The sequence below is a fragment of the Heterocephalus glaber genome, unplaced genomic scaffold (assembly GCF_053883595.1).
Source record: "Heterocephalus glaber isolate CG9 unplaced genomic scaffold, H.glaber_assembly_v1.0 deba00001547, whole genome shotgun sequence".
Classification (NCBI taxonomy): Eukaryota; Metazoa; Chordata; class Mammalia; order Rodentia; family Bathyergidae; genus Heterocephalus; species Heterocephalus glaber.
In genome coordinates this window covers 5,765,818-5,790,885 of record NW_028258340.1, presented here as the reverse complement: position 1 = coordinate 5,790,885, position 25,068 = coordinate 5,765,818, and the positions used below count along the sequence as shown (strand labels likewise).

Genomic DNA, 25,068 nt, shown 5'->3' with positions numbered 1-25,068 from the left:
CACTCTGATCCCAAACTGAACCAGTCTCAAGATTTCACCCTTTCAGCCAGAGGCAGAATCTGATGAGTTCCAGGCTTGGGTTAGGGGCTCTTTTCTCCAAAATGGGGTGGCAGACTCATTGGACACTATTTGCTTATTCCTTCTCTCTCTGCTCAGAGTGTGGAGGGGACTTCCCTTGCCCACAGTGAGTGTTGCAGAGGATGATGCAGAGATGCAGCATTCCCTGGTGTTTGGAGAGGCGGATGAGGAGAAGGGGGTGGTATATGTGGAGTCTGTCCCAAGAACCTTGCCTCTGCAGTACTTGTTCATTCCTTCAGGCTATTTGGGACACTCTCGTGATGGGTGCTTCCCAGAGGAGTGAGTGTGGGGGTGATCCAAACCAACAAGGGAGGCAGTTTTTCCTTTTCAACTATCTAGATAATTGGTTTGATCTACATATATCATCTTTCAGGTTAGTTTTCTATTTCAGGGTATAAATCCTTCCCCTGCTTCAGAGTACCTTTTTTTCAGTGAATGTTCTCTGAGTATCTCTGATGCAAATCCTCCTCTAATCAGCCATATTGGATCTCCTCTTTTTCAAATTTTTGATCACTGATGTTACACTAATAGTTGTGAGAAACTTCAGTTTTTCTAGCCTCTCTGGAATGAGTTTTAGAAACTTTTGGGGCTGTCAACAAACAATTTTCTTTCCTCCAGACATCTAATAGAATTGTCTCATTCTAGTGTCTTTGAAATTAGGCTGTACCTTGCCTGGGCCAAGAAAATGTGAACAGAAGCAGTAAATGTCTTTCAGTTGGCAACATTCAATACCCAGTGTAATACTGTAGTGTTTTTCTTTCCTCTGTTGAACACTTGGAAAAATGGAATCTTGGTTAGCCCGAGACTCTGACTATGATGGACAAAGGGCACTGCCAAGTCCATAGTTATATGTAATAGGGGAAGTAAACTTCTGTTATGTTAAACTTCTGAAATTTTGAAATTGTTTATAACTTCAACATATAACATTATAACCTAGCCTAAAGTGTCTAACTCTGTGATATACTTTCCCAGAAATTTGTATATTTTACCTAGATTTACAAATTTTGGTTGTAAAATTATTCATGAGATCCTCTTACTTTTAATTACTCACCAGTCCAATTATTTAATTACAGGATGACCAAAGATTTCATATTTTTGTTGATTTTTATAACAGGAAATATAAATATGACAATTTTATCAAATTTATTCAATGCAAAAATCAACTTGTTGAACTGACACCTGCCGGAGCAACACTTGGGATAATCAATACGTAAACAAACATGCTGCCCAGATGACACTCAGGGTAAACTTTCTATATGGTAGGAAGTAATATTTTTTACTTTCTGGTTGTATTAGTCAGCTTTCCTGTTGGTGGGACATAGTACTTGACACACATAAGTTAAAGGAGGAGAGGTTTAATTTATCCCAGGTTTCAGGGGACTCAGTACATGATTAGCAGGCTCCAAGGCAAGAAAACCATAGTGGAAGGGTATGATGGAGAAAAACTTCTTGGTTCATAGCAGCTAGGAAGTAGACTGGGGGAGCAGAACCAAAGACAAATGGGCTAAGGAACATATATAGCACCCAAAGTCACACTTCCATGATACATCCAGACACACCCAGAAATGTGCTTTACTAACCCCCTGGGGATTTCTTAAACCAATCAAGTTGACACAATTATGATTAATTATCATAAGAGCAGTACTTCTGGGTTTTTTCCTATTTTTTTCTTCTCTGGTGTGAAAATCTCAAATTTATTAGTCTTTCCATAGAACAAATTTTTTTTTAATTGAACAACTTTATTTTGTGGTTGTTTTCTATATCATTTCATTTCTGCTATTTATCATTTCACTCTATTTCTTTAGCTCCTTTTTACTGACTTCTGGAGATCATCATTTCAATCTATAATATATTTCTTTCTTCTTTTGTCTTCTAATGCTACATATTTTTTTAAGTACAAGTTCAGTTCATCACAGTTGTATATATCAGGTTTTTATCATCATTTAGTTGAATATATTCAATTATTTCCATGCTAATTTCTTCTGTGTTTTATATGTACCTCTAGTAAATAGTATGTGTTTATATTTTTATCCTGTTTTATAATCTGTATTTTAATTATAGCATTTAATTCATTTACATTTATTATAATTTGTAATATATTGAGTATTCTTATTTTTTGCTGCTTATTCATTCCAACATTTTGGCTTTCTTTGGATTGATTTATTTTTATCAATTTGCTATTTTTATCTTAATTGACTTACAACTCATACTTTTTCTTTTCTTTATTGGTTATACTACAAATTTCAACATGTGTACTGAACATAAAAATCTAAATACAATTATCTTTCTCCTCAATGATATATTTTAATTCCATTTGTATTCCTGGTTCCTGGTTTCCCTGTCTTTAAGTCTACCTTGCTTTATTCCAATTGACCTTACTAGTATTGTCCTATACAATCAATATTTACAGTCACTATTTAGCCATGCTGTTTGCTTGTTCTGTATTTCTTCTTATACCTCACATCCTCAGTCTTGGTAAATTTTGTCTACTTCTAAAGTATACCTTCTATCGCTTCTCGGCCTTATGGGTAAGATCAAGTGTAAAGTATACCTTCTAGAATTTCCACTAGTGAAAGGCTATTTACTGGGAAATTCTCTCTCTCTCTCTCTCTCTCAAAAACAAATTTATTTATATTTCCCAGGCTCTTGAAATATGTTTATGTTTTCACTTGTTATAGAATACTACTTTGGCAATTATTTTATTTCTTTACATTGTAAATATAATTTTCCTGTTTCCTCCTTGCACAAGTCTGCTCTTAAGAAGTCGCTAACAGTCTAATTGATTTTTTTTTAACATACACTTTCTCTTTCCTACCAATTCCTCTTCCCACCCCAGCTACATTTAAAATTCTGTGTTTGGTATTTTGCAGATTCACAGTGCTTTAAGTTTGTATTTCTTTATTTATACCTTATTTATAAATTGTGGGGTCTTTCAATATGTAGATTATTGAATTAAATTAATTCTGGAAAATGAACTGTCTTTAACTCTTCAAAAATAGATTCTGACTTACCGTCTCTCCTATACTTTTTGAATCTTGATAAGAAATACTTTTTTGTGGGAAGTACTTGGTCTCATGGTTTATATCTAGATGCCTCCCCATAGCCCCAAGGCAGAACCTTTGGAAGACAATTGAATTATGGGGGCATCACAGCTGACTTGCTGTTAGGAGGGGGATTTGTTGGAAGAGGTCACTGTGAGTGTGACCCGGAAAAATGTATTTCCTCTCTTGATTCTGTCTACTTCCTCACTGCCATGACATGAATAGCATTCCTCTGCCCCAGGCCCTTCCACTGACTATGCGAAGATCGAAATTTCTCAACTATGGGCCCAAATAGACTTCTCTTCCCTTAAATTCTGAGTGTCAGATATTGTGTCTCAGCAATAACAAAGATGATTAAGTACTGGGGATTAAACAAAGGGCCTTTGCCCTGAGCTACATCCCCAGCTTTTTCTTGTTTTTCTGTTTGTTGCTAAGTTGCCCAGATGAGACTCAAACTTTCAGTTCTCCTGCCTCAGCTTCCCAGAGTGACAGAATTACAGGTATACACCACCATGCCTGGTCAGAACTTCTTAATTCATCTTGTGTCCCTCATATCTCTCTTTTATTCTCATTTCTTTGTGCTTCATCATGGAATATTTATTTTGATCTATCATTTCACTAATTCTATCTTCACCTATGTTTAATTGGTTAGTAAGTCCATCCAATTAAATTTTTAATTTCACTTATTATATTTTCATTTTCAGAAGTTCTACTAGGTTCTTTTACAAATGTTCTTGAACTTTGTTTTGTTGTTTTCTGTACCCCGGGAATAATTTTCAAGCTTGTCTTTGATTAAACATCCTCTATATAGTATATTCTCATTTGTTTCTGATAAATCCATTATCTGAAATCCCAGGAAAGGACATAACTTTCTGTGATCTACTTGTTTCTATTTGACTCTTACTCATCATGTCTTGCTTTTTGTATTTCATATTTAATTATTTATTTATTTGCTAAAACTGCTCAGTTTTCAGAAAAGTTTTCACATGAGCTCTTTGGTGTCCAGCATAAATATTAATTATTGCTAAAAGGATTTACATCTACTACTTAATACTTGGAGGGCATGATCAGTTCTCAACAACTTTAACCTAACTTCATGGCTTCAAATATTTTTGACTACTCAGTCAATGTAGGTTGCAAAACACAAAAGGTTTGACTTGTAGTCACAACTTTTCAAGGATATTTTTCAACCTTATTTCACCAGTGCCAAATCTCTGGAACAAGGGACAAGGGCAGGTTTACTTCTGGTTTAGCCTTTATTAATAGTGCGAAGGTATAGCTTTTTCAGACCACCAGTTAACAGGTTTTTTATCATACAATTTTTTTTCCAGTACTGGTGATTGGATCCAAATTCTTCACACTGGAACACATTCCCAGCTGTTTTTTGTTTTTGTTTTTGAGACACTGAGTCACTTAGCTGTCCAGGCTACTCTGGAACCTTTCTTCCTCCTGCCTCAGCCTTTCAGAGTGCTGGTATTATAGGTGTGTGTCACCACTCCCAGCTCTTATTATACTTTTATATCTTGGAAGATCTTGGGTTTTATTTTCTGTCTCCTAATCCAATCAGGATATATAGTGAAACCTGGGTTGTAGAACTCAGTTTATTCCAAATTCATATTTAAAAATAAAAACATTCAAGAATGGAACATATTTTTTCCATAAAAATGGAAAACCAAATAATTGATTCTGAGGCTGAAAAGTCATACTTATAAATTTGGAAAATCTGGTGTGGACCAGATCAGCATGGGTGTGGGAAGGTCCCAGCCAGGGCCCCACCCCAACCCCAGCAGCTTGGGTGCACAGGCACCAGCCAAAGGCCCACCTGAAAAAGAGCTGCACAGGTGCATAAGCAATAACCAGAGGCCCACCCAGATTTCTTCTGTAAGTGCATGCAGACCCCAGCCAGAAGCCCACTCAGACAAAAGTGACTGGGGTGCACAGCCTGCAGCCAAAGGCAACAGCTATGTAGGGGGGCAGGCCCCAGACAGAGGCATGCCTAGATACAATCTCAAGTGTGCACAGGCCCCAGCCAGAATCCCACCTGGACAACAGGGGTCCAGAAGCCCACCATTATGAACCGAGGAATTAGTGCAGTGGTCAGCATCAGAGAAAAGGCCACTTGGTAGCTTGATGAGAAATGACCACAGTGTGAGCAAAAAGTTGCCTCAACAAAGGTACAGCAGGGTGCATCTGTTGAAATGAGAAGACACATAAACAAGTCTCAGAACCAGACTTCCAGATCACATAAGGCAACCCCAAGGGCAAGAAAACGGAACAATCTGATACTCAACCACCTGGGCTCCCTGAACTGGCAATGGAAAAAGATCTAGAAAAAAGGAAATCAGAAATAATTTCTCAGATAACAACAGAGATTATGTCCACAGTGCAAGACATGATTAATAAATTTAGAGCAGACACAAACAAAAAAATAGAGGGGCTGAGGAACCTGATGGAATCCCAATATAGGAAACAAATGGAATCCATAAAACAGATGCAAACAGATTTCCAGGAGATTGAAAATTTCTTTAAAAGTTTATGCAGAAGAATGAGCCAATGTGAGGACAGAATTTTGGGTATAAAAGACAGGATCACAATTAGTGACCAGGAAAAGAAAAATTTCTTAAAAATAGTAAGGGACTATGAGAAATCAATCCAGCAGCTGCTAGATGATGCAAAGAAGAATAACATAAGGCTGATCAGAGCCAATGAAGAAACAGGGGAGGTACAAATGACATAAAAAACTGTTCACAGAAGTAATGGTAGAAAAGTTCCCAAGCAGGTGAAATAAACTTGACATACAGATAAGTGAGGCATATAGGACTCCAACTAGCTGTGATTTTAAAAAAAAACTACACCAGAGCATATAATAATTAAGATTCAAGAAACTCAAAAAAAGAACAAAATTCTACAAGCAGTTAGAGTAAAGAAACAAATCACATACAAAGGAAAGTCCATTAGAATCACAGCATACTTCTCAACGCAAACCCTCAAGGCAAGAAGAGCTCGGAGTTACCTAGATCAAGCTCTAAAGGAAAACAACCTCCAACCCACAGTGATTTACCCTGCACAACAATCTTTCAAAACTGATGAAGAAATAAGATACTTTCATGACAAAGAGCATACCAACAAGCACTCCAAAAAATTTTATACAATATCCTAGGAAAAGACAAAGAGGATCACAACCCCAGGAAGACCAGCAAAATGAATCCATCAGGCATGACAAGAAATTAAAGGCAAAGGGGGAATATCCAACAAAAAGAAAAAGTCGTGACAATGATAAGTCAATACATATCAGTTATAACCATCAATGTTAATGGTCTTAATTCATCAACCAAAAGAAATACACTGGCAGAATAGGACAAGAAGCAAGATCCAACAATATGCTTCAGACAAGAAACACACTTAAATAAAAAAGAAACTCATAGACTGAAAGTTAAAGGATGGAACACAACACTCAGTGTGAAAGGAACCTGAAAAAAAGCAGGAGCAGCTATCCTCTTTGCAAATCAAATGGATTTCAAAGCAAAACTGATTAAGAGAGACAAAGAAGGACACTACATCCTTGTAAACGGAAAACTCCAAGAGGAAGAGATGGCAGACATAAATACATATGCACCAAATACTAGTACACCCAACTATATAAAACAAATACTAATGGACATGAAATATCAAAAAAGCAGCAACACAATAGTAATGGGGGACATTAATACCCCACTGTCACAAATACATAGATCAACTAGACAGAAAATAAACAATGAAATACTAGAACTCAATCAAACTCTTAAACAAATGAACTGAACAGATGTTTACAGAGTGTTCCACCCCACAAAATCAGAATACATATTCTTTTCAGCTACATATGGGTAATTCTCCAAAATAGACCACATACTTCCTCATAAAACATGTTTAAGTAAGTGCAAGGGAATTCAAGTTATCCCCTGTATACTATCAGACCATAGTGAATTGAAATTGGAGATCATTAGCAAAAGAAACCACAAGAATTTTGTAAAACATGGAAATTGAACAACACACTTTTGAATAACCAATGGGTCACAGAGGAAATTAAAGAAGAGATCACACACTTTCTACAACTAAATGACAATGTCAATACAACATATTGGAACCTATGGGACATAATGAAAGCAGTTTTATGAGGGAAATTCATAGCATTGAATACTCATATTAGGAAAACAGAGTTAGCTCAAATAAACAACTGGATGCTCAACCTCAAGCTTCCAGAAAAAGAATAGCAAGACAAGCCCAAACCTCGCACAAGGGAGGAAATTATAAAGATCAGAACAAAAATCAATACAATGGAGAGAAAGATAATAATACAAAAAATGAATGAAGCAAAGAGTTGGTTTTTCAAAGAATAAACAAAATTGACAAACCCTTAGCCAACCTTATCAGAAAAAGAAAAAAAAAGGCCCAAATCCATGCAATTAGAAATTAAAAGGGTGAAATTGCAATGGACCTAGCAGAAATCCAGAGGATCATAAATACATACTTCAAGAACCTATATGCCAAGAAGATGGAAAACAGAAGAAATGGCCAGATTCCTAGATATGTATGAATTACCAAAGTTGAACAAAGAAGACCTAAACGTTCTAAACAACCCAATATCAAAAACATAATTAAAAAAATAATTAAAAATATAATTAAAAATAATTGAAAACATAATTTAAAACTTACCAACTAAGGAAAGCCTGGGTCCTGATGGCTTCATTGCTGAATTCTAAAAGACATTTAGAGAAGAACTATTCCCACTGCTCTTCAATGAAATTGAAAGGGAAGAAATAGTCCCAAATTCATTCCTGGGAGCAAGCATCACCTTGATCCCCAAAGCAGAGAAAGACCCAACCAAAAAAGAGGACTATAGGCCAATCTCATTAATGAACATAGATTCAAAAGTCCTTAATAATATATTGGCAAATAGAATACAGAAGATCATCAAGAAGATCATACACCCTGACCAAGTGGGATTCATCCCAGAGATGCAAGAATGATTAAAAATACACAAATCAATAAATGTAATACAGTATATTAAGAGAATCAAGGACAAAAACCCTATGATCATTTCAATAGATGCAGAAAAAAGCATTTGACAAATCTAACGCATTTATGATAAAGACCCGACAAAAAATTCGAACAGATTGACTCTACCTGAATCTGAGAAAAGCCAAATCAATAAATGAAATACACTATATTTTTTTGGTACCAGGGATTGAACTCAGGACCTTGCGCTTGTGAGGCAGTTGGCAGAACCACTGAGTTAAATCCCTGGCCCATGTAATACACTACATTAATAGAGCCAAGGACAAAAAATGATATGATCATCTCAATAGATGCAGAAAAAGCATTTGACAAAAGCCAAAATGCACTTATGATAAAAACCCTACGGAAAATTGGAATAGGTGGCCTCTATATCAACCTGATGAAAGCCAAATATGAAAAACCAACAGCCAATATCATACTAAGGTCAAAAACTGAAATCCTTCATGCTAAAATCAGAAACAAGAAAAGGATGTCCACTATTACCATTCCTGTTCAATATGGTTTTGGAAACATTTGCCACATCAATTAGACAAGAGAAAGAAATAAAAGGAATAAAAATAGGAAATGAAGAAATTAAATTGTCATTATTTGCGAACAACATGATACTTTATATAGAAGACCCCAAGAACTCTACCAAAAGTCTTTTAGACTTAATAACCTAATTCAGTAGAGTTACTAGATACAAGGTCAACACACAAAAATCAATAGCTTTCCTGTACCCAAACAACAGATTCACTAAAAGAGGAAATGAAGAAACAAGTCATTTCACAACAGCATCCAAAAAAATGAAACACCTAGGAAACAACTTAGTAAAAGAAATCAAAGACCTCTACTCTGAAAACTATAGCACTCTGCAAACAGAGATCGAAGAGAGTATCAGAAAATGGAAAGATATCCCTTGCTCCTGGGTAGGAAAAACCAATATAGTGAAAATAGCCATATTTTCAAAACTCATATATAGATTCAATGCAATCCCAATTGAAATTTCAGCAGCATACTTCACATACATGGAGAAAACAATCCAAAAATTCATTTGGAACAAGAAGAGACTTAGAATAGCAAAAGAAATTCTAGGCAACAGAGATACGGCAGGGGGTATCACAACCCCCAACTTGAAACTATACTACAAAGCTACTGTGATAAAAACAGCATGGTACTGGCAAAGAAAATGACCTGAGGACTAGTGCAACAGATTAAAAGATGGAGAAACAACTTCAGACATATTTAGCCACCTCATCTTCGAGAAAGGAGCCAAACACCCTCACTGTACGAAAGATAGCCTCTTTATTAAATGGTGCTGGAAAAATTGGGTTTCAACTTGCCAAAGATTAAAACTAGATCTATATCCCTCACCATGCACTAAACTAAAATCAAAATGGATTAAAGATCTAAATATTAAAAGAGAAAAACTAAACCAGCTGGAAGAGAGGTTAGGTAGAACTCTTTTTTCTTTTTTCTGGTACCAGGGATCGAACTTGGGACCTTGCACTTGCAAGGCAGACAGCAGCACGACTGAACTCAATCCCCAGCAAGTAGAACTCTTGAAGACATTGGGGGTAGGAAATGATTTCATGAACAAAACCTCAGTTGCACTTGAACTAGCACAAACAATCAACAAATGGGATCTCTTCTTATTAAAAAGCTTCTGCACAGCAAGAGAAACCACCAACAGAGTGAAGAGACAACCCACAATGTGGGAAAAAGTTTTTACCAGGTGTTCCTCACATAAAGGTCTACTATGTATAATATATATAGAACTTTAAAAAATCAGACCTCCCAAATTTAAAGACCCAATTCAAAAATAGGCATCTGAAATGAACAGGCATTTCTCAGAAAAAGAAGTAGAAATAGCAAATAAACATATAAAAAAATGTTCAACATCACTGGTCATTTGAGAGATGCAAGTGAAAACAACGCTGAGATTCCACTTCACCCAGGAAAGAATGGCTGCTATCATGAAATCAACCAATAACAAATGCTGGCGGGGCTATGGAGAAAAAGGAACTCTTCTGTACTGTTGGTGAGAGTGTAGACTGGTGCAACCACTGTGGAGATCAGTATGGAGATACCTCAAAGAACTAGGATTGGAAGTCCCATTTGACCCAGCTATTCCCCTGCTGGGTATATTCCCAAAAGAATCAAAAGAATTATACCACAGCGACATATGGGCACCCATGTTCATAGCAGCTCAGCTTGTAATAGCTAAAACTTGGAAACAGCCCAATTCCCCTCAACTGGAGACTGGATAAAAAAAATGTGTTTTTTTCATGGAGTACTACTCGGCCATAAAGAATGAGAAATTAAAGACATTTATAGCTAAATGGATGCACATTGAGGCAATAGTCTTAAGTGAAATAAATAGGACACACATGTTTAAATACACAATAGTTTCTCTGGTGTGAGAAACTGAAAGTGTAAATAAGGATCAAAAAGTATAATAGAAAATATGAAATGGGAAGAATAGGTGCAAAAGGGAAGGGAAAGGGGACGTGGGAGGGGAACTGGAAACAAAAGAAGGGAATGGAATAAATATGTGCAAAGGAAAAAATGGAAACAAAGTCTTTGTAAATAGGGAGGTGTGGAGGGTTTGAAGGGAGGGCAGGGGAATGGAGAAAAAATTAGTAGCAAGGTATATTATGTAAAGGTACAAATTTCCAATGATGAATGTCATTATGTTGTATACTTAAAATGTACCAATAAAAATTAATTTCAAAAAAGTTATTCTTATAAAATCATTTTTCCAGGACTTTAACAATTTTGTAACAATTTCTTTCTTTAATTCTATCATGGTTCTCAGTTTACCTCTTAGCTTTATTTCTGGTATCACTATCTTTGTTTACGATAGCCATGGTTATGATATTTTATGCAAATAAAGTGCAAAACAAGCACAGTGACTAATGTTTTAATGTACTAACACAAGCACTATATGTTGTCTGAGCAAAAGCTTGCTTCGACGGAAGTGCCACCCCTTTGCGTCCACAGTGAGATATGATGCATGACTCATTTGTGCCTGTACAGGTTTTTTTCAAGTCAGATTTCAGTTTGACTATGGAGCTTCATCATGAACAAGCAGATTTTTTTCAAATTTTGCTGTTTGAGCTGAGGAAAGTTTGAGCTTGGAACTGTTTAAGGAGGTGTCACTGTAGTCTGCCAGATATGGCCAATGTCCTCAGGATAACAGGAATTCAGTATTCTCTTTCCCCTTGCTTAGATTTTGGTTTGACAATTTTCTATTTGTCATTTCTTAAATATTTTAAGGATTTTTCAACTTTTAGACTTTAAAATTGTTTTCAGTGGGAGAGTGAGTCTAAATCCTTAATCTCTTTATTACCCTGATCTCCTCTTTATACCCAGGAGGGCTTGTCCTGAGAAACCTTAGCCTGGTTGATTTATTATGATTATTTCTGCTTATTTTCTTCTTGCTATTTGGGAGGTAGGATGGTGGTTAGGTGTCTGGCTAATGATTTGTTTCTAATAATAGTGTGGAAGCTCAGAACATTATACCCCAAAGTATGGTGCCTTAGTATGCTAAGTATTCTGTGCTGATGGAGATTGGGAGGTCCACAGAAGTAGGAAGGTCTCTTGACCTACCCTGCCCTGCCAAAGCAGATCATAGAGACTAGAATTCCTCTCTCCCAAAGCAAGCCATAAAATCTAAGGAGTTCACTCTCTGACCTCTTCCTTTTCCCCTAAAAACCCTTATGTTATCCTCCCCTATATATGGGTATAAAGAAAGGGAAGAAGAAGAGAATCTGAACAAATAGGCTTGCTGAGCTCGTCCCAGTTTATTTTCTTAGATCAGAGCCTTTTTTATAGTACTTCTATATGACTGCTCCATTCTTCATCAAAACACAAAGTTTCACAGGATAAAAAATATAGTTTTCCCTGGGTCTTCATTTATTGAAGATCCCAGGCATGTACAATTTTATTAAATAAATTTATTATGCCTTTTTCTTGTTAATCTGGTTTTTGTTATAGAAATTTCGGCTATGAGCCTAGCAATGGGTAAAGAAAAAAATTACTTTTCTTTCTCTACAGTAGTGCTATATTTGTGCAACATTTGGCCTAGAGGAACACAGTTATGTTGGTGATTTTCATGCTGATGAAATTTATTGAAATGGAACATTTCATGATAGTGTTATGTGTGCTTTAAATTTAACATTGTGGAAATGGGTCATAAGTATTTTAAGATTAGGACTAAGTATTTTGTTACTCGATTTCCCAGAGTACTACCGCACACTGCTACTCAATAGGCATTTCTTAAAAGAGTAAATTAATTAAATCAGTGAAGTATTCCATCATGCATTTTCTGTAACCTCCACCAGCTACCATTAAAGTTTTAACTTTTTTGTGAAGGTAAGTTTTCTTAAAACCTGCTAAAAAAGATGCTACTCTCTTCTAATGTAACCTAAGCATTATTTAAGGGATAGAAGAAGAGACTAACCAGTTAAAATTCCTTAGAAGAGCAGAGTAAAGACTTGAAGCTTTCTAGGTGTTCTCTGAAATTCTAATTAGCCAGGCAACTCCTGCCGGGAAATTTGGCTGCTGAAATGTGTTACATGTCCCTTCTTTGAATATGTACATGAAAAGCATGAATGAAGGAGAGGAAGTATCATTTTAGGAAATGTGCTATATCAATGTCTCTTCTGTGATGAACCTCACAGATATACATTATCTTTACTATAAATATTATTTATACAAAATACATTCATTCAACAAATGAATAGCAGGCAGTTGACATCTCTAGGAAGATGAACACGAATTAACTACCTCCTAAAGTTCCCATGAACTTATAGAACAGACCATCTTGGTTCATGACAAAAATCAAAGCAGAGAGGTTCAGAGATAGGAAAAATTTTCTGCTGTGGAGTGAGGACATGGTGGCTATAAGAGGTGGTGGATATACTTACATAATAATATATTAAGTCTTGTATTCTTTTGTGCATGTTCTGTCCTTCTTGACTGCTCCTTTAATAATCTCCAGTGCTTAAAAATGTAAGTTTTATATGTTCCAAGAGTCTAAGGAAACCAATTCAAAGATTTCTGTTTTCTTAAAGATACTTATAGGAAAAAGTCAGGGCCAGGTTATCACTGCATAGTAGATATGCAGGGGCAAAAAACCTCTTTCCCCTCCAGAGGTTTTATATTTGAGCCTGAGAAATAAATTAGTGATAGATTAATAGGAAAATAATGAAATGGCAGGAGTAAGTCAATATCTTTCAGTAATAACTCTCAATGTGAATGGTGTCAACTCCCTAATCAAAAGACACAGATTGGCAGATTGGATCAAAAAACAAAACCCAATGGTATTCTGTGTATACAAACCACACTTAATCCAAAAAGACATTCATAGACTAAAAATTAAAAGATAGAAAACAATATTCCATGCAACATGAGCTCAAAAATTAGCAGGAATAGATATTGGATTTTCAAAGTGGACTTCCAGCCAAAACTGATCAGAAGAGGCAAAGAAGGTCATTAAATATTGTTTAAGGTAACAATACAACAGGAAGCGATAACAACTATAATAAATATATCTGAACAAAATACCAGGATACCCTATTTCATAAAACAAACACTGCTGGATATAAAATATCAGATAAAAACCACAAAATTATAGTGAGGGACTCAATACCCCCCTATCACAAATACACTGATCAACCAGACAAAAAAATTAACAAATATCACAGTTAAACCACACCTTTGTACAAATGAACTTACTGGATAGCTACAGAATGTTCTACTCAATAGCAACTGAATACATAATGTTCTCAATAGCACATTTCACATATTTCTCCAAAATAGACCACATACAAGCCCATAAAGCATGGTTAAATAAATACAAAGAATCAAAACTATTCTCTGCATATTATTAAATCATAGTATAACAAAACTAGAAATCAATGGAAAGGAAGCAGCAGAAATTATGCAAGAACATAGAGATTAAACAACACATTCTTGAATAATCAATGGGTTGCAGAAGAAATCAAGGAAGAAATTAGTTCCTAGAATCAAAAGATAATGCCAGTACAACATTCCACAACACAATGAAAGCAGTCCTTATAGCTGTGAATGCCACATCAGTAAACACAACAAACCCAAATAAATAATCTATGAGGACAATCCAATTCCAAACCTAATAAAAAAAGAAATTTATATAGCTCATGGCAGAAATTAATGAAGTTGAAACTAAAAAGCAAAAGCAATACAAGAAATCAATGAACTAAAGAGCTCTGGTTCTTTGAAAGAATAAACAAAATTGACAAACCCTTAGCCAATCGAGAGAGAGAGAGAGAGGGCCATATTAATGCAGTGAGGAATGAAAAAGATGAAATCACAACTGGCATCACACAAATTCAGAATATTATTAATGATTACATTGAAACCCTGTACTGCAATAAATTGGAGAAGAAGAAATGGATGGCTTCCTAGATACATATGAATTACCAAAACTCAACTAAGAAGATACAAACACCCTGAATAATCCAGTGATGGGCAACAAAATTGAGGCAGCAATAAAATTACCAACTAAGAAAAGCACAGGACCCAGTGGATTTAACACTGAATTTGAAAAGAAATTCAGGAAATATCTAACATCAATACTTTTCAAATTCCTGAGTGAAACTGATAGAGAAAAAAGTACTGCCAAACTCATTACTGGAAGCTAGCATTACCTTAATTGCAAAACCATAGAATGACTCAATTAAAGAAGGAAAATAAAATTCAACATCTGTAATGAACATTGGTGAAAAAATTCTTAAGATACAGGCAAATAGAATGCAACAAATTATTAAACTGATCATACATAATCCCAGTGATACAAAGAGAGTACAATATACACAAACCAATAAATGTGATACATCACACAAACAGAAACAAGGACAAAAATTGCATGATCATCTTTTTTTATTAATTACATTGGCACATTTAAGGAATACAATATAATGACATTCATCATTGGAAATTTGCACCTTTACCTAATTCATCTTGGTTCTTATTTTTTTCCCATTCCCCTGCCCTCCCTTCAACCCCTCCACCCCTCCCTATCTACAAAGACTTTGTTTCTATTTTTTCATTTTCTCATACTAATTCCATTCCCTTCTTTCTTTTCCCTACCCCTCCCATTTCACCTTCCCCTTTGCCCGTTTTTCATCCCATTTCACATTATCTATTATACCTTTCAGTCCTTATTTACACTTTCAGTTTCTCACACTAGAGAAACCAGTATTTACACGTGTGTCCTATTTATTTCACTTAAGAGGATCTCCTCAATGTGCATCCATTTAGCTATAAATGTCTCTAATTTCTCATTCTTTATGGTTGAGTAATAACCTATTTTATTTTTTAAAAACCACGTTTTCTTTATCCAGTCTCCAATTGATGGGCAATTGGGTTGTTTCCAAGTTTTAGCTATCACAAATTGTACTGCTATGAACATGGGTGCACATATATCACTGTGGTATGATTCTTTTGATTCTTTGGGGAAGATACCCAGCAGGGAAATAGCTGGGTCAAATGGGGCTTTCAATCCTAGTTCTCTGAGGTATCTCCATACTGATTTCCACGGTGGTTGAACCCCTCTACACTCCCACCAGCAGTGGAGTATGGTTCCTCTTTCCCCACAACCCTGTCAGCATTTGTTATTGGTTGATTTCATGATGCCAGCCATTCTTTCTGGGATAAGGTGGAACCTCAGCATTGTTTTCATTTGCATCTCTCAAATGACCGCTGATGTTGGACATTTTTTCATATGTTTATTTGCTATTTCTACTTGTTTGTCTGAGAAATGTCTGTTCATTTCACATGCCCATTTTTGGATTGAGTCTTTAAAATTTGGAAGGTCTTTTTGTTAAAGTTCTTTATAGATTCTAGATGGTAGACCTTTGTCTGAGGGACAGCTGCTGAAAAATTTTGCCCACAATGTGAGTTTTCTCTTCACACTGTTGGTGGTTTCTCTTGCTGTGCAGAAGCTTTTTAGTAAGAAGAGAGTCCACTTGTTGATTGTGTGTGACAGTTCACAGGCAACTGAGGTTTTGTACATAAAATCTTTTCCTACACCAATGTCTTCAAGAGTTCTTCCTAACCTCTCTTCAAGCCAGTTTAGCGTTTCTGTTTTAATATTTAGATCTTTGATCCATTTCGACTTTAGTTTAGTTCATGGTGAGAGCTATAGGTCTAGTTTTAATCTTTGACAAGTTGAAACCCAATTTTTCCAGCACCATTTTTTAAAGAGGTTCTTTCCTCCACTGAGTGTGTTTGCCCCTGTGTCAAAGATAAGGTGCCTGAGTGTGTCTGGAGTTGTTTCTGCATCTTCTAATCTGTTCCATTGGTCCACAGGTCTGTTTCTTTGTCAGTACCATGCGTTTTTATCACAGTAGCTTTGTAGTGTAGTTGTAAGTTGGGGGTTGTGATACCCCCAGCCATGTCTTTATTGCCTAGTATTGCTTTTGCTATTCTAGGTCTCTTCTTGTTCCAAATGAATTTTTGGATTGTTTTCTCAAGGTCCACAAAGTATGCTCCTGGAATTTCAATTGGGATTGCATTGAATCTATACAGCAGTTTTGGAAGTATGGTCATTTTCAGTATGTTGATTCTTCCTACCCAGGAGCAAGGGATGTCTTTCCATTTTCTGATATCATCTTCAGTCTCTCTTTTCAGAGTGCTATAGTTTTCAGAGAAGAAGTTTTTGATTTCTTTCGTTAGGTTGATTCCTAGGTATTTCAATTTTTTGGATGCTATTGTGAAAGGAATTGATTGCCCCATTTCTCTCTCAGTGAGTCTGTTTTTGGGTACAGAATAGCTATTGATTATTGTGTGTTCACCTTGTATCCAGCTACTTTACTGAATTTGGTTATTAAGTCTAGAAGACTTTTGGTGGAGCTCTTAGGGTCTTTTACGTAAATTTTAAATTTTGGGACAGGGCACCAGGGATCAAACTCAGGACCTTGTGCTTGGGAAAAAGGCAGTAGAACCACTGAGCTAAATCCCCAGCCTGGGCTCTTCTACATAAAGTATCATGTCATTTGCAAATAATGACAATTTGACATCTTTGTTTACTATCTTTATTCCTTTTATTTCTTACTTTTGTCTAATTACTGTGGCTAATGCTTCCAAATCCATATTTAACACGAGTGGTGATAGTGGACATCCTTGTCTTGTTCCTGATTTTAGTGTGAAGGATTTCAGTTTTTGACCATTTAGTATGATATTGGCTGTTGGTTTTTCATAGATGGCTTTTCTCAGATTGAGGTAGAGACCATCTATTCCAATTTTTTGTGGGGTTTTTATCATAAATGCATGTTGGATTTTGTCAGATGTTTTTTCTGCATCTATTGAAAGGATCATATGATTTTTGTCCTTGGTTCTATTAATATACTGTATTACATTGATTGGTTTGTGTATGTTGAACCATCCCTGCATACCTGGGATGAATTCCACTTAGTCAGGTGTATGATCTTCTTGATGATCTTCTGCATTCTATTTGCCAGTATCTTATTAAGGATTTTTGCATCTATGTTCATTATTGAGATTGGCCTGTAGCTCTCTTTTTCAGTTGGGTCTTTCTCTGCTTTGGGGATCAAGGTGATGCTTGCTTCCAGAAATGAATTTGGGAGTATTGCTTCCCTTTCAATTTCATTGAAGAATAGTGGCAATAGTTCTTCTCTGAATGTCTTGTAGAATTCAGCAATGAAGCCATCAGGACCTGGGCTTTTCTTAGTTGGTAAGTTTTTAATTACATTTTCAATGTCATTGATTGATATTGGGTTGTTTAGAATTTTTAGGTCTTCTTTGTTCAACTTTGGTAATTCATATGTATCTAGGAATCTGTCCATTTCTTCTGTTTTCCATCTTATTGGCATATAGGTTCTGGAAGTAGGTATTGATGATCCTCTGGATTTCTGCTGAGTCCATTGCAATTTCAACCTTTTCACTCCTAATTGCATGGATTTGGGTCTTTTCTTTCCTTTTTCTGATAAGGTTGGCTAAGGATTTGTCAATTTTGTTTTTTCTTTCAAAGAACCAACTCTTGGCTTCATTGATTTTTTTGTATAGTTCTCTTAGTCTCCATTGCATTGATTTCTGCCCTGATCTTTATAATTTCCTCCCTTCTACAGGCTTTGCGTTTGTCTTGCTCTTCTTTTTCTAGAAGTTTGAAGTTCAGCATCAGGTTGTTTGATTGAGTTCCCTCTGTTTTCCTAATGTGAGTATTCAATGCTATGAATTTCCTTCATAAGACTACTTTCATTGTTTCCCATAGTTTCCAATATGTTGCATTGGCATTGTCATTTAATTGTAGGAACTGTCTGATTTTTTTAATCTCCTCTGTGACCCATTGGTTATTCAGAAGTGTGTTGTTCTATTTCTATATGTTTTTGAAATTCTTGTGGTTTCTTTTTCCATTGATCTCCAATTTCATCACACTATGGTCTACAATACACAGGAGATAACTTCAATTCCTTTGCACTTACTTAAACATGTTCTATGAGAGAGTATGTGCTGTATTTTAGAGAACAACCCATGTGCAGCTGAAAAGAATGTGTATTCTGAATTTATGGGGTGAAACACTCTGTAAATATCTCTTAATTTCCTTTGTTCAAAGTTTGAGTTCTAGTATTTCATTGTTTATTTTTTTGTCTAGTTGATCTTTCTATTTGTGAGAGTGTGCTATTATTGTCCCCCACTACTACTGTATTAGTGCTTATATGATTTTTCATGTCCATTAGTATTTGTTTTATATAGTTGGGTGCACTAGTGTTTGGCACATATATATTTATAATTGTCATCTCTTCCTCTTGGATTGTTCCCTTTACAAGGATTTAGTGTCCTTCTTTGCCTCTCTCAATCAGTTTTGGTTTGAAATCCACTTGATCTGCAAAGAAGATAGCTACTCCTGGTTTTTTGGGGGTTCCCATCACATGGAATATTGTTTTTCCACCTTTAACTTTCAGTCTATGAGTTTCTTTTTGAATTAAGTGTGTTTCTTGTATGCAGCATATTGTTGGATCTTGCTTCTTGACCCATTCTGCCAGTCTGTTTATTTTGACTGTGAATTGAGACCATTAACATTGATGGTTATAATTGATATATATATATATATATATATGTGTGTGTGTGTGTGTGTGTGTGTGTGTGTGTGTGTGTTAACTTATCCTTGTCATGACTTTTTCTTTTTAGTGGATTCCCCCCTTTGTGTTTAATTTCTTGTCGTGCCTGATGGATTCATTCTGCTGGGCTTCGTGGGGTTGTGATCCTCATGATCTTTTCCTAGGATATTGTTTAAAATTTTTTCAAGTCCTGGTTTGGTATTTGTGAAGTTCCTAAGGTGCTCTTTGTCTTATTTCTCCATCAATTTTAAAAGATAGTTTTGCAGGGTACATCAGTGTGGGTTGGAGGTTGTTTTCCTTTAGGGCTTGAAATATGTCGCTCCCTGTTCTTCTTTCTTTGTGGGTTTGTGTTGAGAAATCTGCTGTTCTTCTCATTGGCTCTCTGTTGTATGTGATTTGTTTCTTTTCTCTGCTTGTAGAATTTTGTTCTGCTGTTGAGTTTATGGAATCTTAACTATTATATGCCTATGTGTAGATTTTTTTGATCACAGCTAGTTGGAGTCCTATATGCCTCACTTATTTCTATGTCAAGTTCTTTTCCCCTATTTGGGATGTTTTCTGCCACTACTTCTGTGAACAGTTTTTTATATCATCAGCTCTCTCTTCCGTTTCTTCCTTGACTCCAATCACTCTGACGTTATTCTTCTTTGCATAGTCTAGTAGCTGCTGGATTGATTTTACCTGGTCCCCTACTATTTTTAAGAAATTTTTCTTTTCCTGATCATTAATTGCAATCCTATCATCTATATCTGAAATTCTGTCCTTGCATTGGCTCATTCTGCTGTGTCAACTTTTAATGGAGTTTTTAATCTCCTGGAAATATTTGCCTCTGTTTTATGGATTCCATTTGTTTCCTACTTTGGGATTCCATCATATTCCTTAGCTCCTCTATTTTTTTTTAATCTTTGTCTGCTCTAGATTTATTAACTATGTCTTGTACTATGGACACAATCTCTGCTGTTATCTGGGAAATTATTTCTGATTTCATTTTTTTCCAGGTCTCCTTTTGTTGCCAATTCAGGGAGTCCAGGTTGTTGAGTATCAGATTGTTCCATCTTGTTCCCCTTTGGGGTTCCCTTAGATGATCTGGAAGGCTTTTTTTAGGACTTATTTATGTGTCTTCTCAGTTCAGCAGATGCAGCCTGCTGCATCTTTGTTGAGGCGATTTTTTGCTCACCCAGTGGTCTTGAATTCTTAGCAAGCCACTGAGCAGCCTTTACACTGCTGCTCACTCGTACACCAATTCCTGTGTTCAGAATGGTGGCCTTCTAGATCCTTGAGCTGACCTGTTGTCTGGGCAGGCTTCTAGCTGGGGCCTGAACACACTTGGGATGGTATCTAGGCATGCCTCTCCTTGGTGTTCCTATCTAGCTATTGTCTGGGAGAGCCTTTTTTTGGGTGTTGGGCACCCCAGTTTTTGTTGTCTGAACAGGCTTTGGCTAGGGTCTCCTTGCACTTATCAATGGTATTGGGGTGAGCCTCTGGGTATTGCTTGTGTGCCTGTACAGCTCTTCTCAATGTGGGTCCCTGGCTATGGCTAATGGTATGGCGAGCCTGTGGCTGAAGCCCGTGTGCCCATGCAGCCCCTTTCTGGGTGGTTGTTTGGCTTGGGCACGTGTGCCTGAGCCTCTGGGTTCAGGGCAGAGCCCCAGCTGGGATCTGCCTCTGCCACCATGCTGGTCTGGCTCACACAGCTGCTCCCCGGGATCTGCACCCACTCAATGATGGAATGGCGGGCCTCCCCAATCATCTTGATATATGCAGAAAAAGTCTCAGACAAAATCCAACATTTATTCATAATAAAAAACCCTGAAAAAATAGGTATAGAGAGACCTTATCTCAATCTGGTATCAGTAATTTATGACAAACCTACTCCCAACATCATATTAAGTAAGGAAAGACTGAAAGCCTTTTCTCTAAAATTGGGAAAAAGAGAAGGAGTTCCACTATTACAACTCCTGTTCAGTATAGTATTCAAAACTTTAGCTAGAGTACTCAGGCAAGAGAAAGAAAGAAAGAAAACAGAATATATATATTTGTCAAACTATCTTTATTTACAGATGGCAAAGTCCTTTACATAGCAGACACAAAAAATTCCACCAAAAGACTCCTAGAACTTATAGACAAATTCAGCAATGTAGTGGAATACAAAAATCACCATACAAAAATCAATAGCATTGCTGTCCACCAATAATAAAACCATGAAGAATAATATTAGAAAAAGGTACCAATCACATTGGCTTCAAGAAAAATTAAATACTTAAGAACTAATCTAAAAAAGAAAGTGAAAGAACTCTATGATGGAAACTATAGTACTCTGAAAAAGGAGATCCAAGATGATATCAGAAAATGGAAATACTTTCTATTCCTGGATAGGCAAAACCAATATTGTTTAAATGGCCATACTTCCAAAAGTGATGTATGGATTTAATGCAATCCCAATAAGAAAAATATGAACATCACTCCTCAGATATAGAGAAAAGAATCCTACAATTCATATGGAACCAGAAGAGACCCAAATACCAAAAGCAATCCTAGACAACAAGTGTAAAGCAGGGAGCCTCAAAATCCCAGATTTCAAGTTATGTTACAAAGTAACATTGATAAATATAGCATAGTACTCGCACCAAAACAGACATGGGAATCAGTGGAACAGAATAGAGAATACAGAAACAACCCTAGACACATTCAGCCATCTGATCTTTGACAAAGGGGCCAAAAGCCTATGCTAGAGGAAAAAGAGCCTCTTTAATAAATGGTGTTGGGCAAACTGGATATAAACATGCAGAATATTGAATCTAGACCCATATGTCTCACCATGCACTAAACTAAAATCAAAATTGATCACAGATCTAAATAGCAACACAGAAATACTTAATCTGCTGGAAGATAAAATAGGTAAAACTCTTGAAGAATTAGGCATAGGCAAGGACTTTCTGAACAGAACCTCAATTAAACAAAAATAACACGAAAAATCAACAAATGGGATTATATCAAATTACAAAGCTTTTGCACATCAAAGAAAACAACCTACAGAGTGAAGGGACAATCTACAGAATGGAAATAAATATTGTCAGCTATTTCTCAGAGAACCAATATCTAGAATACATTAAAAAAACCCAAATAGACCCCTCAAAATAAAGGACCCATTTAAAAAAAGGGCAACTGAAATGAATAGACACTGCTCAAAAGTACAAATGATGAATAAATTATATTTTTATTTTTCCCTTCCTGACCTTTGCGATATTGTTTTCATATGTTTTGCTTTTATTCATGCCATAAATTTCATATCCCATTTTTGTTATTTTTGTTTAAAAATTAATTATATTTTAAAGGGATTTAAATACTGAGAAAAACTCTTACTTATTTACCCATGTAACTATTATTCTGGTTATCTTTCACCTTTTGTGTAGATAGATAATATTTTCATCCAGTGTCATTTTCCATCCTCCTGAAGGCTTTCCTTTAGCATACATCTTTTGTGGATCTTCTAGTGACATTTTTTTTCTGCTTTTGTATTCCTAGAAAACTTTTAATTTCACCTTTTACAGCCTTATTGAGATATAATTCACAAAGCATACAAATTATCCACTTAACATTCTATAATTCAATTGGTTTTAGTATGTTTATAGATTGTATGAACATCGCCAAAGTCAATCTTGAAACATTTTCCTCATTCCAAAAAGAAGCGTTGTATTCACTACCAGTCACTTCCTATTTCCTTCCAACTCCTTTAGTCCTAGAAAACACTAATCCACTCTACAATACCTATTCTAGACATTTCATATAAATGCAATTATACAATATGTGGTCTTTTGTGTCTAGCTTCTTTAATTAGTGTATTTTCAAAGTTCATCCAAATATCATGTATAAATAATTCATTCCTTTTTATTACCAAATTACATGGAAAAATAGTATTATTTATCTATCCAATACTTGATGGGCATTTGGATTATTTCCACTTTTTGCCTCCTATGAATAATGTTGCTTGAATATTTACATACAAGGATTTTTTTATGTGGATGTATGCCTTCACTTGTTTTGTGTATATACCTAGAAGTAGAATTGCTGTACCACAAAGGAACTCTATATTTAACATGTTCAAGAATTGCCAAACTGTTTTCCAAAATGGTTGTACCACTTTACATTCCTACCAGCAATGTACTATATAGGTACTGATTTGTCCACATCCTCCCCAAATCTTGTTTTGATCTATCATTTTCATTATAACCATTCTAGTAAGTGTAAACTGGTATGTCATAGAGATTTGGGTTTGCTTTTGCCTAAGAATTAATGATTTGAGCATCTTTTTATGTGCTTATTGACCATTTGTATATCTGCTTGGAAAACTGTCATAACATTTGTCAATTTTCTATTCAAATTGACTTTGTATCATTGAGTAGTATTTTTATGTTTTAGATCTAAATCAAATATAAGGTATATGATTTGAAAATATTTTCTAGCTGCCTTTTAATTTTTTCGGTGGTGTTCTTTGAAGCACAGAAGTTTTATATTTTGATAATGTCCATTTTATCTGTGCTTTCTTCTGTCCCTTGAACTTTTGTTGTCATGTCTAAGAAGTCTTTGATTAACCTAATGTCATGATGATTTACTTCTATATAATTTCAGTGCTTAATTTAGTCTATGATTAGTTTTGTGTAATTTTTAGTATGGAATAAAAAGGATGTCCTTCTTAGGGTTTTTGCAGGTGGATATCCATTTCTCCAAGCACCACTGATTGAAAAACTATTCATTTCTGTATTGTTTTGTTACCCTGGACAAAAACAATTGACTGTTAATGTAAAGTTTTATTTCTAGACATTTTATTTGATTTTATTGATCTATATGTCTATATTTTTATAATACTGCACTATCTTAATTATTATAGTTTGTAGTAAGTTAATCAGGAAATGTGACTCCTTTAATGTTGTTCTTCCTTTTCAAGATTGTTTTGGCTATTCTGAGCCTCTTGAATGTCTCATGAAATTTTAGGATCAAGTCTTAAATTTCTGCAAAAAAGCCAGCTGAGATTTCAGATAGTTATTGGGTGGAATTTGTAGATCAATTTGGGAAATAGTTCCATGCTAATGATACTAAGTCTTTTTATCTGTGAACATGGATTTTTTTCAATTTACTTGAGTCTTCTTAATTTCTTTGAAAAATGTTTTGCCATTTTCAGAATAAAAGTTTTGCACTTCTTTTGAGAAATTATTTCTAACTATATAGCTCCTGTAAGTACCATTTTAAATGGGGATAAAATCTTACTTTTCTCCTTCATATGCCTGGTTACTTGATTGGAGGTCAAACATTATGAATTTTACTTTATTGGTTGCTGAGTATTTTTATACTCGTATAAATCTTCTTAAAGATTTTTCTAGGGTAGAATTAAGTTACTTGAAAAGAGCTGGGTCATTTCATTTTCTGCTCTAAGATTTTTTAAAAGCTTTGGAAACAGCAGTCAGGTTAGAACTGTCACCCACTATTGAGGTTAGACTCTCCTTTGTACTATGTAAAACCATATGAATCTTGAGGTATATCATTATTTCTGGACCTGTGTGAACACTTTTCCCTCTTCCACTTAGTTCCTTCCCCATCCTCAGGTAATTTTCTTACACAAATGTTCTGATTGATACTCAGTGGGGAGCACTCTGCAGTTCCCTGGAGTTCTCTCTCTATAGCTCCATCCTTTTTAGTGCTCTATTCTGGCAACTGCAGGCTACTTTGTTCTCTTCACATACTCAGCTCCCTCTATTCAACTCAGTGGATCTGTGGGCTCTTACTGGGATTCT

The 25,068-nt window shown here is 35.6% G+C and overlaps 1 pseudogene; it reads left to right on the top strand.

The window, feature by feature from the left end:
• Positions 1-211: 211 nt before the first annotated feature.
• The window catches only part of LOC101705164 (small ribosomal subunit protein uS13 pseudogene), a 111,328-nt pseudogene continuing 86,471 nt past the window's right edge, over positions 212-25,068 (top strand).